Source organism: Nuphar pumila, chromosome 17 (genome assembly GCF_984573655.1).
Source record: "Nuphar pumila chromosome 17, dmNupPumi1.hap1.1, whole genome shotgun sequence".
NCBI lineage: Eukaryota > Viridiplantae > Streptophyta > Magnoliopsida > Nymphaeales > Nymphaeaceae > Nuphar > Nuphar pumila.
This window is the reverse complement of record NC_143265.1, coordinates 80372696-80390353: the sequence shown is the minus strand read 5'-3', so window position 1 is coordinate 80390353 and position 17658 is coordinate 80372696. Positions and strand designations below refer to the sequence as shown.

General features: G+C 40.6%; 1 pseudogene; it reads left to right on the top strand.

The window, feature by feature from the left end:
• Positions 1-4818: 4818 nt before the first annotated feature.
• Positions 4819-6327, top strand: LOC149812430 (heat stress transcription factor B-4 pseudogene; annotated as a pseudogene).
• Positions 6328-17658: the final 11331 nt, after the last annotated feature.

Here is a 17658-nt window from a genome sequence, read left to right as displayed (position 1 = left end):
CTCAAATCCGGCAACCTATCACCCATTCCCGACCTCTCTCCTTTCCGTTGTTGTTAGACCTTTTCCCTATTTTCTACTTTTCTCTTTCTCATGGCTCGCATCTCCAATGATGACGCAACCTCAATCCGGCGAATTTCGACGGTGGCTGTGGTGGTGAGTTTGTGAATGAGGGGACGGTATATGAAAAACAGTGAAGAAAAAAAATAAAAGCGGTGGTCGAGAAGCTCTACCAGCACCACCCTCATCTCTTATTTATTCACATTTTCCTATAAGAGTTTTTTTATGCTACACAAAAGAGTGAAAAGTTTTCTTTAAAAAAAAAAAATTATATCAAAAACTTTCATAGGTAAAACTTTTTTTCCTATGACAGTTTTTCTCTGTCCTTAAAGAGAAGGGGCGCATGATTAATTGGATACAAGAACGGATTCCAACATTCGATCCTAAAGTAATGTTCCTAAAACCAACTTTTGTCGTAGTGACCCATTTTCCTACACTCGTGACCATTTCAATCTGTTGGCATTTTTTGGGATAAGCAACCGGAAGTACGGTAGGCACCGCTAGCACTACTACGGACGGATGTGATTTTGGGTGTGGTTTTTCTGTTCTTCATAAAAAACAACTAAAAAAAAAAGCGAGCCTTCTCCAAGAAGATGGCAATTAAGCACTCACCCCTAAAGATAGAAATCTACAAAAAGGACGTCTTCACTCATAACGGGCATTACTGTCATCAACAGTTATAATGGTGGACATGAGTATCATGAGCTGCAGATTAAATGGAAGAACGAATCATCCAGTGAGAGAGAGATTTTAGTGTTACTGCTTTCCTTGATTCCGAGAAGGACGCGATATATTGCCTGAAAGAGAGAGATCGATGCTGTGATTTATCATTTAGGTGTTCTTCTCGCAATTCCTCGCAGAGGCAGTGAAAGAGACAAAGAAGATCATGAGAAAAGACAAAAGAAGGAACCTTTGTAGCCTGTCACATGGAAATGCTCAAGAAAACAGAAGACAGGAGGATTCCCTCTCTAATTTCCGGACTAGTAATATTTTCTTCCTATGAGAGAGAGAGAGAGAGAGGACATGTTTGGCTTTTGCTTCTTCTTTTTTTATATTTTTTGAAATAAGTTGGCAGTGGTCATGTGAGGGGAGAGGGGTGAAGAGCAATGTGTGTTTAGAATAGAATCTTCCTCAGGTCTGGGTGTTCTGAAGGGTCAGTTAGTGGTGGTGGGTGTAGGCCTTTGCTAAATACGGTCAGCCATTTCATTCAAAGACAATCACAACCACCAGCCCCACCACAACCCCCACTCTCAGAGCAGATCCAGTGATCGGGCACGAGTACTTTACCAAGTACTTGAACCACACAAAAACACAAAATCGCTGTGCTGTGCGTGTAGCAATTTTCTATGCAACGATTTTCTTCATCGCACTCAGCGATTTTCTGTATTTTGTGTGGCCGGTAAAGTACTCGGGCACAATCACCTAACCACCTAACGATACACACACACACTCTCTCTCTCTAACCTGAACATATTAACATGAAATAAAACTTTAAAGTGTATAAAGAACAACGTTACACAACTTTGTACATCGATTAGGAATGGCAGAGCAAACTTGCTTTCTTTTATATACAAATATTTTGAGCAAAGAAGCTTCAAATTTTGCAGTGTTTGGTTGGAGATGGGTGAAGCACTTGTTTTTTTATGGAATAAGCCCTACCCACGTAACTCGACGCTTGAAAGTTGAAACACTTTCAGTGACCATGTTTGGGCAGTATTTAGTTATTAATATAGATTTCTAGAGAAAGACAAATGGAGTAGAAATAAACAAGTAGATAACAATGGGGGACATCGTCTTTATATTATGAGAACAGTGAAGCCATCAGCAGAGTTTTGTTGGAAAAGAGACAGAGAAAGGTCACGAGGAACATATAAACAAATTCATAGCCTGTGACGCTGTCCGTATGGAGAGAGAGAGAGAGAGAGAGAGAGAGAGAGAGAGAGAGAGGAAGGCATGATTGGCAGGAACCCGGAAGTTATTTTCAAGTTCCCATATTTTCTTTTCTTTGTGAATACTAAAAAATACCTCTCTCTCTCTCTCACACACACACGTTTGGATTAGTTCATATCGTGGGCGAGAATGTGGACTAATCCTAGCCGTGGTTTGGACGGCTAGGATCCAATAAGATATGCTTGCAGAATAAGTAATAGTAACTGCACTTTTTTTTCATATTTTACATGGGAAAACTGCAGCCCCGGGTATGGACACTTAGTCGTCGTCCTGTGGGCGTGGCAATGCATAAACATATTAATTATCACAACCTAAGCGCTGAGTTTTTGTTTCGTTTGTTCATAATAATTTCCCGTTTTTAAAGCAACCCACATGTTCTTGCAATTAATAGCCTCATTTGACATGTTTGTAATTGTAATCCAGAAAGAAAAAATTTAGGCGTGCTGAAAAGCTTAAGATCTTTTTTGCTCTTTTGGGAGAAGAAAGAAGAAATTCAAGCAGAAGATAAAAAAAAGAAGAAATGTAGTCACGGCAGCTTTAAACCCCATTACGTAATTCGATGCTTTAATATATTTCAGATATTAGAAAGTGATGGGATTCGCAATGTGGGTGTGTGACCAAGTACACAGATATCACATTCCATAGATATAAATTAGTCAAAGCAGGTTATATGTTCCCCCCGATGATTCACTGAATCCCACGTCTGTGTTCGGGGCTTTGAATGAGCACCATGTATACAAGCACATGGGGCTCGTATTCCCGTGTATGTTGACATAACTTTGCATCGGACTCTGGTGTTGTTGCAAAGACTTAAGTACCCTTTATTGTTATTCTTCTCATAAAGTGATGGTTTGAGAAAATGACAAAAATGCCTTTCATTCAAAAAAGAAAAAACAAATAGTTCAAAAAAAGGACAAACATGTCCTCCATCCAGAAAGTCGAGGATGATGTTGACTCTTCAAAGTCTTCTTCTTTTTCTGTTCAAAAAAAGGACAAACATGTTTTCTTCTTCTTTCTCCGTAAAACACTGTAAAACCCTTTCTCTCTCTAGAGAAGAAATCAAGGGAAACAAAAAGTTCTTCCTGGAGAAGGCCATGAACATCAACCCTCTCACTCTCTCTCCCTTCTCTCTCTACTTCTGTGCACATCCAACAGACGATCCTACATTATTGCATCGTCATCTTCTTCTTCTTCCTTCTTCGTAAAACACTGTAAAACCCTCTCTCTCTGTAGAGAAGAAATCAAGAGAGGTAAAGGGTTCCTCCTGGAGAAGACCATGAACACCAACCCTCTCACTCTCTCTCCCTTCTCTCTATACTTGTGTGTCTGATTTAGAGTTTTTGCCCTTACAGGAGGGGGGTCCGGGGGCTCCCCCTCGGCGCGGAAGACACTACAAATCGTTATAGCGTTTCGCGATTTACGGAAGACACTACAAATGCTACAAATTGCTGTAGGAAAGCCCGATAATACTACAAATCATTGTTGGAAGGCCCAAAAAATTTTGGTTTGGAGGGCGTTGCCCCCCGAGCCCCCCGCCAGGGGCGGCCCCCCCTGGACCCCCGCGCCGGGGGGGAGCCCCCAGACCCCCCTTCTGTAAGGGCAAAAACTCTAAATCAGGCACACAAGTAGAGAGAGAAGGGAGAGAGAGTGAGAGGGTTGGTGTTCATGACCTTCTCCAGGAGGAACCCTTTACCTCTCTTGATTTCTTCTCTACAGAGAGAGAGGGTTTTACAGTGTTTTACGAAGAAGGAAGAAGAAGAAGATGACGATGCAGCAATGTAGGATCGTCTGTTGGATGTGCACAGAAGTAGAGAGAGAAGGGAGAGAGAGTGAGAGGGTTGATGTTCATGGCCTTCTCCAGGAAGAACTCTTTGTTTCCCTTGATTTCTTCTCTAGAGAGAGAAAGGGTTTTACAGTGTTTTACGGAGAAAGAAGAAGAAAACATGTTTGTCCTTTTTTTGAACAAAAAAAGAATAAGACTTTGAAGAGTCAACATCATCCTCGACTTTTGGGATGGAGGACATGTTTGTCCTTTTTTTGAACTATTTGTTTTTTCTTTTTTGAATGAAAGGCATTTTTGTCATTTTCTCAAACCATCACTTTATGAGAAGAATAGCAATAAAGGGTACTTAAGTCTTTGCAACAACACCAGAGTCCGATGCAAAGTTATGTCAACATACACGGGAATACAAGCCCCATGTGCTTGTATACGTGGTGCTCATTCAAAGCCCCGAACACAGACGTGGGATTCAGTGAATCATCGAGGGCGAACATACACAACCCTCTCTAAATTAGTTAATAGAATAATCACCAAAGTAATATCTACAAAACTACTGATTTAAAATCAACAATTCACCAATTTGAAAACGGAAAAAACTAAAGCAAACTCATAAACACCACCATATAAACAACCACTACTGCTACTACTTTTCCTACTGCCACCACCACTAGTATAAATATATGTAGCTGGCTATTACTAGCAATAACCACCTTGTTGAAATTCTAATTTCCTTTCTGTTGGATAATATATAAATAGTTTTAGCATAGTCTTTCTGCTCCCCCACCACCGTCAGCACACTGCCTGTCTCGTTTAAGTGCGTGTGCGTTCAGGGGCTATAGTCACGGGTTTGCCTTGAAACTCCCCTCTCTTTCTTCCGCAGATCTAGACAGACAGACACATATTCTCTCCCACCAGCAAACCGAGAAGGCAAAACAAGAAACAAACAAAAGCCACAGCACAATCCAGTGATCCCCATCATCATACATCTATTTTTCCTCCTCTTCCTCCCTCTCTATTCTACAAGCCCTAGAATGGCTCTCCTGCTAGAGAACTGTGATGGGCTTCTGCTATCATTGGACTCTCACAAATCTGTGCCTGCTCCCTTCCTCACCAAAACCTACCAGCTGGTGGACGATCCTTCCACAGACCACATAGTCTCTTGGGGTGAGGATGATACTACCTTCGTCGTATGGCGGCCTCCGGAGTTTTCTCGCGATCTCCTCCCTAATTACTTCAAGCACAACAACTTCTCCAGTTTCGTTCGGCAGCTCAACACCTACGTTAGTACCATTATCACTATGATCACCATTAACCATTACCACCATCTTCATCATTCATCATCCTCTCCATTTTTTCGCTTTATGTCTCAGTGTTTTTATTTGCACAATTTTGGATATATATATATATATATATATATATATATATATATATATATATATATATATATATATATATATATATATATATATATATATATATATATATATATAAAGAGAGAGAGAGAGGGGGGGTGGTAGCTGCTAACCACTTTTTTAGTTAACCGAGTTTTTTTTCATGTTTTGCTTAAACCTGACCTTACAAACGTGTTCTACGTGGTTGATTTTATATGAACCATTCTTGGATCATCGATCCACAGGCAGGTTTTTATAAGGTTTAAAAATCGATGGTTTAAGATTTTCATAAATATTCAAGATTTAAAAAAAAAACGTTTTTTTTCACACCATCACCGTTCTCACCATCGTGGTCATTATCACCATTTCCACCATTTCATCCTCCAATCCATTTTCTCTTAGTGGTTCCATTTTGATCTTATTTGAGCAAGTATGGCTGTATAGGGATTCAGGAAGATCGTTCCTGATAGATGGGAGTTCGCCAACGAGTTCTTCAAGAAGGGAGAGAAGCACTTGCTCTGCGAGATCTACCGGAGGAAGACGCCGCAGCCACCGCCACGGATTCCGCTCCACCACCACTCCCTTCTGCCCTTCTCCCCACGCCTGGCCTGCATCGCCCCGGCCGATACTGACGACCCGCCGGCCCCATGGTGTGACTCCCTTCTCTCGTCGCCCACCACGCCTCCGCCTGCGGCGGTGCTGGGCAATGCAGCTGCGGCGGTCTCAGCCCTGTCTGAGGACAACGAGCGGCTGAGGCAGAGCAACTCCCTTCTCCTCTCCGAGCTCGCCCACATGAAGAAGCTCTACAACGACATCATCTACTTCGTGCAGAACCACGTCCAGCCGGTTGCTCTGAGCTGCGCCACCACCTCCTCCGGCCCGACCAAGGCGTGTTTTCCGGCGTTGGGGTTCTGGCGTTCGGCCAACGCTTGCAGCACGTCCGGGTGTAGCTCGGTGACCGTGGTGGAGGAGAATGAAGGTGGGCCGAGACTCTTCGGGGTGCCCCTTCACGCTAAGAAGAGATTTCACCCGGAGCCAAACGATGATGAAGATGAGTACGAGGCGTGTAATTCTATCAATAGATCGAAGGAGGATCTGAGGTTAGGGTTGAATCTCATGATACAGTCGATGCATGCTGAGAGTGTCTAATCCTAACTACTATTTTAGGTTTTGAACCATTAACCATCCTCTCTCTCTCTCACTACTACTTTTTTCTTCCTTTCTAGAGATTTTGTGATGTGAGGAGAGGAAAAAGAGAAACCCCATCTGAGATTTGGAGCCAAAAATGGCGTATCCTTCCTTGTTATGTGTATATAAACTATAGGTTTTGTTGGAAACCAATGGTGAGGCTGAGATTTCTTGTGAATTCTTGGTTGGTTTTTTTTTTCTTCCCACTTTGGTATTCTTTTCTAGGAGAAAGAAGAGGGAAGGAGGAAGGAATAAACATGATTAGCAATTAATCACTACACGACTGCAGATCGACACTGATAACTAGGCATTAACTGATGAAAGAAAAATCTTGGTTATGAGTTTCCTTTGCATCCATCTTCTTGATTTAGTTAATGGAGGTTTCTTGACGTAAGAGAAACCCTCCTGTTTGCTCTCTCTCTCTCTCTCTCTCTGCGTGGATGACAATGATGATGATGACAGAAGGAAGATGAGGACTAAAAACTGCAGTGTTTCCTTTTTTCAGTCCGTGAGTATTGTACAGTTACAAACTGCAATGAGATGATGTGGATCGGCAGAGAACCAGCAAAGAAAGTCTTGAATTACGCGGGTTTCTGCGTTCTGCCATTGCTTTCTCACTGCCACAAGTATCTCGAATTTCTTATCCTTTTGCCACCACGTTAATATTGTCAGCCTAGCTACTCCTTGTCCCAATCATTTCAAAAAATTAATGACAATGGTATCCAAACTGGAAGGACAATGTTGCTCTTTTGAAAAAAAATGTATCTTTTTTTTTTAAGAGCCAAGTAAAAACCAGAATCACCATCACACATTAGCAGGCCTCCGGTTGGTAGCAGATCAAGGGGAGGGGTGAGGGGCATGCTTGCTCCCGAACTCTTTATAAGTGTTTGCCCCAATGTTGTCAGTATCGGCCTGAATCGCCCTATATATACTTATCGTATCGCTAGAAAGTTGATAGATACGAAACTGACATGAACCTGCTAATTAAAAAAAACAAAAAAATAGTCATGATATGAATAGTTTATAATAATTTTTAATATTACTTTGACACGTGTCTTTCTGTAATTAAATATCGCCCGATTCACCTGAATTGTTTGGCCTGAGACCATACTGACAACATTATTTTGCCCCAAACGGCTGGACCAAGCCTCTGGGTTGGTAAAATCCTTGAGGTCCCTTGCCCATCTAGGAGTATACCTAGTTTCAACGGGAGCATATCAAGTGATCTGCCAAATCACTTTTAGAAAAGTGATTTGGCATCCTCATCGTCCGCAATGTACACAAGGACCATAAAGCAATGGACGGTGAAGATGTCAAATCACAGATCACCTGATCTGCTATCAGTTTCCACCTTATGCCAAAGAATGCTCTATACGGTTTTGAACTCATGGCATCCTGTCAACTTGATCACATTAACAAGTTGAGCTTTCTTTTTTTTTAGGTGGAAAAGATGCATGTATTGTATAGAGGGCTATAAGTGTGAACCATAAGGGTCTGTTTGGATGACAGGGGGCAAAAACATGTTTATGAGAAATCTGGTTTAGCCTCAAAACCAGTTTTTTGACAAGCCTAGTTTGCCAAAAAGCTGGCTTTTAGACAAACCAAGGGGGCTCCGCTTGTCTGGTAGGAGTATCTAGTGAAACGTTGCAGGTTCAAAACCCAATGGTATAGTTGTATAACTGGTAGTGGTCTGCGTAACTTCAGCTTGCCTTTAAAAAAAAACTGACTTTTAGGGTGTTTGGCAAACAAGAAACCTTGTTTTCAGGTTTTCTGTTTGCAATAATGAAAAAAAAGAAAAAAACTATTTCAGCCATTCCCACCAGCCGGAGAATGGGTGGGATGGTTCTGCCCCAGCCATTTTCCAGCTGCTGTGTGGCTGAAAAATGGCTAAAAATGTTTTTTTTTATCAAAAAAACTAAAGAACCATTTTCCAGCCGGTGAATGGCTGGAACGAAGTTTTAAAAAAATACATTTCAGGCAATTTTATGGTCGGATGGTGGCTTGAAAATGGCCGGCCATAAAAAAAAACATATGCCAGAATTCGGCCGAGCGATGGTCGATGGTGCCATCCCGATCATCGGCAGGCTGGTTACTGGCCAGATTCTGGCCTGTGTTTGTGGAAGGCTGAGGGAAGGGTTGGTGGTGGGTTGGAGACCCCCCAATCAGATAAACCAAGTTTTGTTAACTTTTTTTTTTGAAAGGCAGGCTTAGGTGGACCCCTACCAGAACAACAGTCGCCCCATGTGGCAGAGGGATTCGATCCTGGGCCTTTAGCTTGAGACAGGACCTAGCTTACCACATGAGATACCACCTCAGTGGTAAGTTTTGTTAACTTGGTAATTAAGTGAAAAACTGGGGTGGGGTGAGTTTTCACAAACCTGGTTTTGAACTAAAACCAGGTTTGTGAAAACGTGGTTTTATATCACCCAAACCGATACAAAACCTGGTTTTCAATGTCATCCAAACTGCACCTAAGGGTTCGATAGCCAATGTGTGATCCGACCTATCTCTGTGATTTCATCTGATTGTGTGTTCTTTCCTTGAGAGTATTCATCAGCATCAATACATGGACAATTATGTCACAAAGGCATGGATAAGAACCATTCGTGACGAGGGTTCATAAATTTTTAAAAAAAAACAGGACAGGCGGACAAGGATTTTGTCATTATAGCTATTCGAAACACGAGCTCATAGTTTTTTGGGAAATAGGGAAGGAGGACAATGATTTTATCATTATTTAATTGATTAAAAATATTTTCTTGATATTCTAATGCATGCATAAAAAAAAATTATCATTGAAAATAATGTAAAAACGATTAAAAAACTAAAGTATTGTTTGTACGTGTCATGGGCATGTCAAGTGCTGTGTCCTCATGTCGTGTTATATATGTCACTAGACACCAGGATAAAATTAAATGGCGTGTCCCTGTGACATAAGCGGACACTAGAGCATGGTGAGACTCAAACCATATAATAAGCAGCCAAGTTCATGAAGTCCAAGAAAGTTGCTAGTTTGGTACCGTTTGTTCCATGCGAAATGTGAGAAACTTCATGAACCACAATGTTACCGGATCCCATCATTTGAAATAGGATGGGTTTCATCATACATTCAATCCTAGCCATCCAGCAGAACCATCTAGCCATTGATTGGATGGTTAGGATTGGATGTATGATGGAACCCATCGTATTTCAAATGATGGGATCCGTGTTCCTCATAAAGTGGTCAAGCTTATGGTAATGCAAAACGCATTTGGAATGACAATGAAACACTGGTCACAAGGATACTTTTCTTTCTGACAGAGAATGGTCATAGAGATACTTCAATTCATTCTCGTATCGTATCGTGTCATCGAAGACAAGGATACTGTGTACTGATAGATAATTCTAAAAAAAGGCGCATCTATAGCATGCAACATTCTAGAACAGGTGCATTTTCTTAGCCACCCTAATTGGAAAATGCATGAATTCCTAACTTTTTGCCTTTCATTTTCTTTTCTTTGTTTTCCGTCGGCTAATGATGAAGTAAAAGCAGTGGCCCTGGTAGCCTCGGAGCCTCGGAGTTTTATGCTGTCAGCACGATGATCATAAGTATGGCTCTTCCTGCCGGGTGCAGTTTCTTTTAATTAGTTATATATTCAAAAACAAAATGATGAAACAAAAAAGACTTTTTTGAGCACGGTCAAGCAGGAGCACACATGCAAAGAAAGGATGGAATGGTAGGTATACTCGATGAGCATTGCTTCTTTCTTGAGTTTCTTTCCTCCCTTTACTTCTTTTCTCTTGAAAAGGTAGAGCAACAAAGTCCTCCACTTTGGCTTTGAATCCTCCTCTTTTTTCCCTTTATCAATCAAAGAATCTCTCGACTGTTGCCTACGCCTTTTTGTTCAAACCCTTCAGCCAGTTTAGCTTTAAACTTAATTACAGAAGCATCCTTGCTTTTCAACAGAAAACTTCCTCTAAAATATTGCATTGAGTGAAAAGTGTACTGAAAAATGATACTGCATGGATCTCAACCCAAAAATTAACAAAAAAAAAAGCGATACTGTTTATGAACGTTTGCATCTGAGATCATCATAAATGGAAAGGTGTGCTACTCACGTAGGAGCAATTGTCTAACCCTATTCTCTTTGGAATCAAGCTCATGGACCACCCTCTTGGCTTATGAGCGGGTTGGGTGTTGCAGGATATTGTTTGATATAGTAACCCATATCATCAAACATACATTTTGTCCGACATAATCGGACGATTTTGCGCTGCTGATCACGATCGATCACTGGTTCCAAATATTTTTGCACTGAGAAAGCTTTTTCGCAGCGGTCTTAACCACCCGTAAAGACCTGGGAAGAAAAAAAAAGGTCTTTAGAGAGCGAGTAATTGGTTCTTATGATAGGAGGGTGCATACAACACTAGTTTTTCATTTTCTTTTAATTTTTTGGGTTTTTTTAATCTGACCTTATGGATCTAATCTAGATAGTTTGTATAGTAGAAATCAATTTTTTGGATCTTCCGATTACTATACATAAACGAACCTCTAAATGGCTTAAAAAATCAACAGCCTACACTTTTCAAAAATTTCAACACTCAAAAATTCTAATTTTTTTTAATAAAAAACATGAATCAACAATTGGTTCCTAAAGAATAGACCATGTTGAATACAATTGTTGAGTCTCACTTACAAAACAGGTCCCAACCCAAGAAAACTAGTGGCATATGGAGAGGAACCATTTTCCCTACACAGAACCCAAGCGATTTTCTCATGAACTTTTTTACAACTTTTCCCTTCTATTAATTGACAGAAATCTTGGGGTCATTTTACAATATGTTGGGCACAACTTTGGTCCAGTATCCACCGAACCAGAGCTTGTGAGATTTTGACTAGTGATTTTCTTCAATGTTTTGAATTGAGGTGTCAGAAAAGAAAGCAAGTAAAAGAAAAGTAAAGGGTGAGAGAAAAGAAGAGAAGCATGAAAACTGGAAAGAAGTGCACAATCAAGAAAAGTAAAAGTGGCAAACAAGAAGGATTTTTTTTATATTTACATGGAGAAACTGCCCCCAGGATCAGAGACCTAGCGGCGATGGATCTGCCTGCCGTACTTACAATCACTGTTATGGCAGCGTAACTCTGTGAGCTTATCAATTACCCCCAGAAAGTCACCACGCTTAGGCTTGTGCAAGGGGTGACACCCATGGGATTTATACCTAGACCGCTTGCCTAAAAGCCTAGGCTCCATCCCACTACACCAAACCCCTTTGGGGCTTTTTTTTTTTTGGATTGACAAGCTGGAGTTAGGCAGACCCGGACCAGTACAGCTATGAATCAAATGCTTGTGCAATCATTTGTGATCGGAACCATCCTCTCTCTCTCTCTCTCTCTCTCTCTCTCTCTCTCTCTTCTCTCTCTCTCTCTCTCCAAATAGTCTAATTATCTCTCAAACCATCCTAATCAGCTTAAAAGAATACATGTATAAGTGTTTACTTAATCTCAACTTAAAGATGCATTCCGTATATAACTTTTTATGATGATGTGTTCTACATAATTCAGTAAGTAAAGAACATACTTTATGAGGCACTTGTTCATGTTTAAAAGTGTGCTTAAAGTGATAAAAAAAATCAATGGCTCATATTACATTAAAACTCGATATCGAAAAAACAAATTTTAAATTAAAAATGATTCAATTTAAAGCATGTTTTTTCAGTAAATAAAAAATGCTAAACATATCTAAAGAATGTATGTGTGTGTGCGTGCACACCTTAGAAGGAAGAAATGGCAGGCTATATGAAGGATTCTGAGATAACCGAAGTTGTAGCTGTAGATAAAAAAGAATGGAGAATCATGACTCATAAAACCAATCCCGTGTGCTAGAGATAAGGTTTGATGATGATGGTGATAATATAACTGAGTTGCTCAAATGCTGGTGCCCATCTGGTTGGGCTAGCTAGCTTAGAACAGATAAAGAATTATCATCCAAGCAGGTCTTGTTTAGGTTCCGGCCCCATGCACAGGCACTCTTTCTCATTGTGGTCAGGTCAACATAAGTTATATCTGCAACATGAGCCAAGCCACCCACCAGGGCTCCGCGTGGTTGGTAGGAGCTGTCAGTGCACGTTTCCTTGTGGTGGGACGTTGCAGGTTCAAACTCCAGTGGTACGTTGAATAATAACCGGTGGGGCTGGGTCTGCCTAACCCTAGCTTGCCTTTTAAAAAAAAAAAACATGAGCCAAGCCAATCAGGGCGACCAACTGCACACCCCAAAAGATGAAATGCTCAGTCTCTCCAACAGGCCGCCTTCGTATTTATCATTACCTACATAATGTTCATATATATATATATATATATATATATATAATTGCACTTTTTATGTTTTCATGTGGAACCAAAAACCACACCCAGAATCATAGACCTAGTCACCCTGGTTTAGCTTGCTAAACCTACGAGTGCTGTATTTGGGATGTAAAACTGTGGCACCACCTCAACTCCCAAGGAGCATCTTACTTCACCTTACAGAAGGGGGAGGCTAGAGAGGAACTCAAACTCGGGGTAGGGAGATATCTTCCTATCCAAGAGCATAAGACCATGTGGGCAACCCCTTGAGGCCGATTGCACCTCTTCTTGAATTATTATAATTAACATGATCCCATCTGTCCAAACCGGTTCCACTCATCCCCTATGTCATCCTTATCTTCATACCCTTCCTTGAGATTTCATTGATGCAAGTTGTTTTAATCAAATAGGACTCCACATATGCAATCTACATCATTCATTTAGTGAAGATCAACATTTAAATTGCTGAAATCAGATTGGTGTGCAGGATTTTTTGGCAATTCAAAAATCAGCAGTTCACAAAACCGAAATTTCTGTTACTTGAAAAATCAAATTTTTGTTGAAAAAATATGATTTAAGTCAAGAGTCTTATTAAATCAGCAGATTTGATCCAAACAACTTGCTTCATAAGATTTAAGAGGGGGTTATGAAGGTGGGGGATGGCATAGGGAATGAGTGATCCCATCTTCATAGCGCCCTACATTTCCATTGGCTTCTATATATCTGTGGCATATCATCAAAGGCCTAGTAGACAAATATTTTGTTTACACGTGAAGTTTGTTTGGTTTTGATATTTCAAAGGACAAAGATACTCACCCCAAAAGGGTTTGGCGTAGTGGGATGGGTCCTAGGCCTCTAGGCAGGCGGTCTAGGTTCAAATCTCATGGACGTGTCACTCCTTCTGCAAGCGGAAGAGTCTTATGCTGCTAGGACAATTATTATAAGTACGGCAGGTAGAGCTAACACGGCTAGGTCTCTGATCCTGGAGGGCGGTTTCTCTGAGGTGATATTCCATGTGGTAAGCAGGGTCCTGTGCCAAGCTTGGAGGCCCAGGTTCGAATCCCTCTGCCCCATGGGGCTTAAGAGATATCTGGTAGGGTTCTGCCTAACCCCAGCTTGCCTTTCAAAAAAAAAAAAAGGACATTTTCAAAAAACTGCAGAGAGAAAGAAAGTCATTCTCATGGAACAACAGTATGAGTAACTTGAAAAGTTAAAGAGATCATTAGAAGGAAAAGAAGTCCCCCAGTTTTTCTTTTCGGTGCAAAGTAGTGCTAACAAAAGTATATGCGCAGTATCACCCATTCATCGTTTCTTTTCAGAGGCACATGCAACGAGAACAATATTAAATTGATCTGTAGAGCAATCAACTCAAAAAGCATTAAGATTGATTGTAGTTTCTTTGCAAATAATTGCAATGCAAAGTTTTATAAAATTTTCAAAACCCTGTTTTTGACACAAAGTTTTGTAATATTGGATAGAAGACAAAAGAAAGTACTGACAATTCCCTTTTTTGATGCATGGATCTGAAACATCGTCACAAGTCTACGGATTTTCTCGGTATAGAAAATCTTGGTTAGACCTTAGAATAAGAAAAGGAAGAACATATGAAAAATCTTGGTGAATCTTAAAAAATAATAAGAAATATAATTTGGAAACAAAGTAAAACGGAACCGTGGATTTATCATGATAAAATCATGAGATTGGATTTCTCAACAATATTTTGTTTCCATGATTCGGGATCAACTAAAACAAAGGGACACATGAAACTTATGCAATCCACCTGAGGTTGGAACTACACTAACCAAGACCACGTGGAATCTATATGCCTCTTTCTCACATGGAAAAAGTAACTCGTGAATCATTTTCCCGCGAAGAGAGCTGGCGAAACCTTCACAAGAAACACTTTCTCATCTGTGCAAAAAGTTGCCCTTTTTCATCGGAGAAAATGAGTCGCATCACGTTTATATGACACTTTTTCACATGGGAAAAACTTGCTGAATTTGTCATACTCTAGAGATGAACCAACCGGCGTCAATGAGAGCATGAACGTGGCAACTGAAAAGTTTAGCAGTCCCTCATAAACTGTCACAGGGACATGCCATTTTGGTAGTGTCCCTGGTGACACGAGTGGACATGTAGACACAGACATTGATAAGTACGGATAATATGTCCTCATGTCCTATTTTAGAGTTTTATTTCAATAAAAATGACTTTTTTAACATTAAAATATCAAAAAATAGTTTCTATTGAATAAAAAAATCTGTCCTCATGTCCTATTTTCCAAAAAGATTGAACTTCCGAATTGAACCCATGTCACGTGTCCTCGTGTCTTTGTGACATAGCTCATAAACTTTGTTCAAGTCACCCTGTATACAGTCTTAATTTCTTGCCCAACCAAGAGTCTGACCTCAACAGACCCAAGGGGTGTGGCGTAGTGGGATGGAGCCTAGAACGTTTGACAGGCAGCTTAGGTTCAAATCCCAGAGATGTCACCTCCTTGCGTAAGCTGAAGCTTGGTGACTCCCTGGGGTCGAGGGGTAAGCCCTCGAAGTTTTATGCTGCCATGGACAGAGACTGTACGGGTAGATCTCTTCGCCTGGAGCGGTCTCTCCTAGTAAAAAAAAGTCTGGCCTCAACAGAAAGTATGGCATAGTCCAGAGGTCACGATTTTGCACGACTGGATGGTTTGGTACCGCCCGTATCATTTTGCTGTCCAAGTATATCTGAGGTCATTACCAACACTAGCTCTGCAGTGTAAAGCAGGACTGCAAGGACCCTGGTCACAAGATGCAAGGACACAGTTGTGCAGTCACCATTTTTACTGTACTAATGATTCTGTCAATAGATGATCCATTACAGGGTTGAATTATGCTCAGCAATGCGTTAAAGTCTTGATATATAGAGATTTGCCCCTAGATTTCCCTTGATCCCCACTTGCAACAATTCCTCTAACATCCATGCCAGGCTTGCTATCCTTTTCAGCGTTGGAACAGCATTTTCATACAGCATGACTGACATTCAAATAACAATGATTCAAAAGCAATGCAAAAGGATCAGTGAAAGGTGTGCATGCCTTGCTGCAAGGTGAAATAGCAGGCTCCCCGGTGGGTGAGGGGGTTGGCCATATGGCAGGGCATCATTATCTCCAGGGCGGCAGGGCCCCATCACCTGAAAGTACTTCAGAAAGGTGAATATTGCACTCAGAATTTGCTCATAAATGAGAAGAAGATGGATGTCTCATCTCTCTCATTTACTCGTATGCAGAGGTTCAATGTGGTTGCTCAGGGAACTGAAATTATGAAGGCATAATGCAACACCCAACATGTTGGCTTAGTATGATGCCAGTCATGACAAACAGGTTAATAACAGCTGTGAGAAAGGAACATAAACAAGTTGAACACATGTAGGCTAGTAGTCTAGTTCCATTCCTTTGAACTAGCCATTTGTTTCTCCCATTACTCTTTTGCTCTGGTCTTGATTCTTTGAGAGATATTTTATCTCAAGTATCACCCATAATCAACCAAATCACCAACACTCTACACGCTCCTTTTGTTTACATGTAAGCTAGGTTCTAAACGTCTAAATTTTGGTGCATTTCATCCACCATGTTCATGATCTAACCTACCAAAGGCATCGTTCTGAATAGAGAAGAACATGGCAACTTCATACCCTGCTTTAGCATCGCAAACTGCATACCAAAAACATCTGCTTTTAGAACCCTCTACCATAGTTTCCATCGATAGATGTATCATAGAACCAGAAGAAAGCAAAGTATAGGGAGAATGCTTGTGATATTAAGAGGAAGAAAACAGACTAATGAAACTTACCAGTACCAAGTGAAACAGACAACAGGCACGGATGATGTTACTGCTCCTACTATTGATGCAACTATTCGGGCATTTCAAGGATGCTTGTCCAATAAGGCAAAGGAAAGTCCCCATAGAAACTTAATGCAACTTGATATTGAGGCATACAGGTAGCTGTTCCTGCTGTCATTTGCTTCTACTAGTTATATTCCTTTTCCTGTTGGTTGTTGCATCTGTTGTAGCCATGCATTCCAGGTTCTGAAAGTTCAAGCTTTATACATTTAACTTCTTCCTTTCCACAGCTGACATACTTTGCAGATAGCAGAATTTCAACACAGCCTGTTTTAGTTTACCATCAACAAATCTAGCTAAATTTGTATTTTAATCAATAGATCATGGAACTCCCCAAGGTTAGCTCCTCTGTTGCTTCACCTAATCAATAAAACAATTGGTTAATTTTTAAATTTAAAGTCGTTCACATTCTCTCTCTTATTGTGAAGTTGTTTTCCACATGATGTCTTGCCATGACCAGGCTCACAAAAGCAGATGAGGATTCTACAACTCAGAGAACCTATGTCTTCCTAGGCAATCCAGTCCTTACGAGACAGCTGTTATTGGTGCATCAAACAGCCACTAACATCAGGATATTGTATCTAGCCAGCCTACGCAACAGCTTTTGCAATCTACAGGGCCATTGATCGATGAGTATGGGAGATGTAAACTGGCTAAATCTCATGCATCACCTTCTCACTGAAAATATTACTGTTTCAACCATATCACTCTAAAGTGTGCTAGATTCATAAGCTTCTAACATAGTTGGCAAACTTGTGACTCGGATCTGGATCGCCTGATCCTTTGACTCGCGAGTCAGCGGGTTGACTCGGTAACTCGGATGAGTTAGGAAATGAATTTTTTAGTGTTAAGACATGAAAAAAATCAAACTCCAAACTGTATAATCACTAAATTTAGCATGACATCAATGGCTAAACTATATAAGTATTCAACTATACATAATTGCTGATATTTATTATTTAAAAATATATGATTCTTTATAAAAATTATCCTTTTCTAAGCATTATGCATTAAAACCACCCAATGCATGACAAAAAACACATAAGTGGCATGTGAATCAGTGACCCAGTTGGGTCCGATCCGGGTCGACTC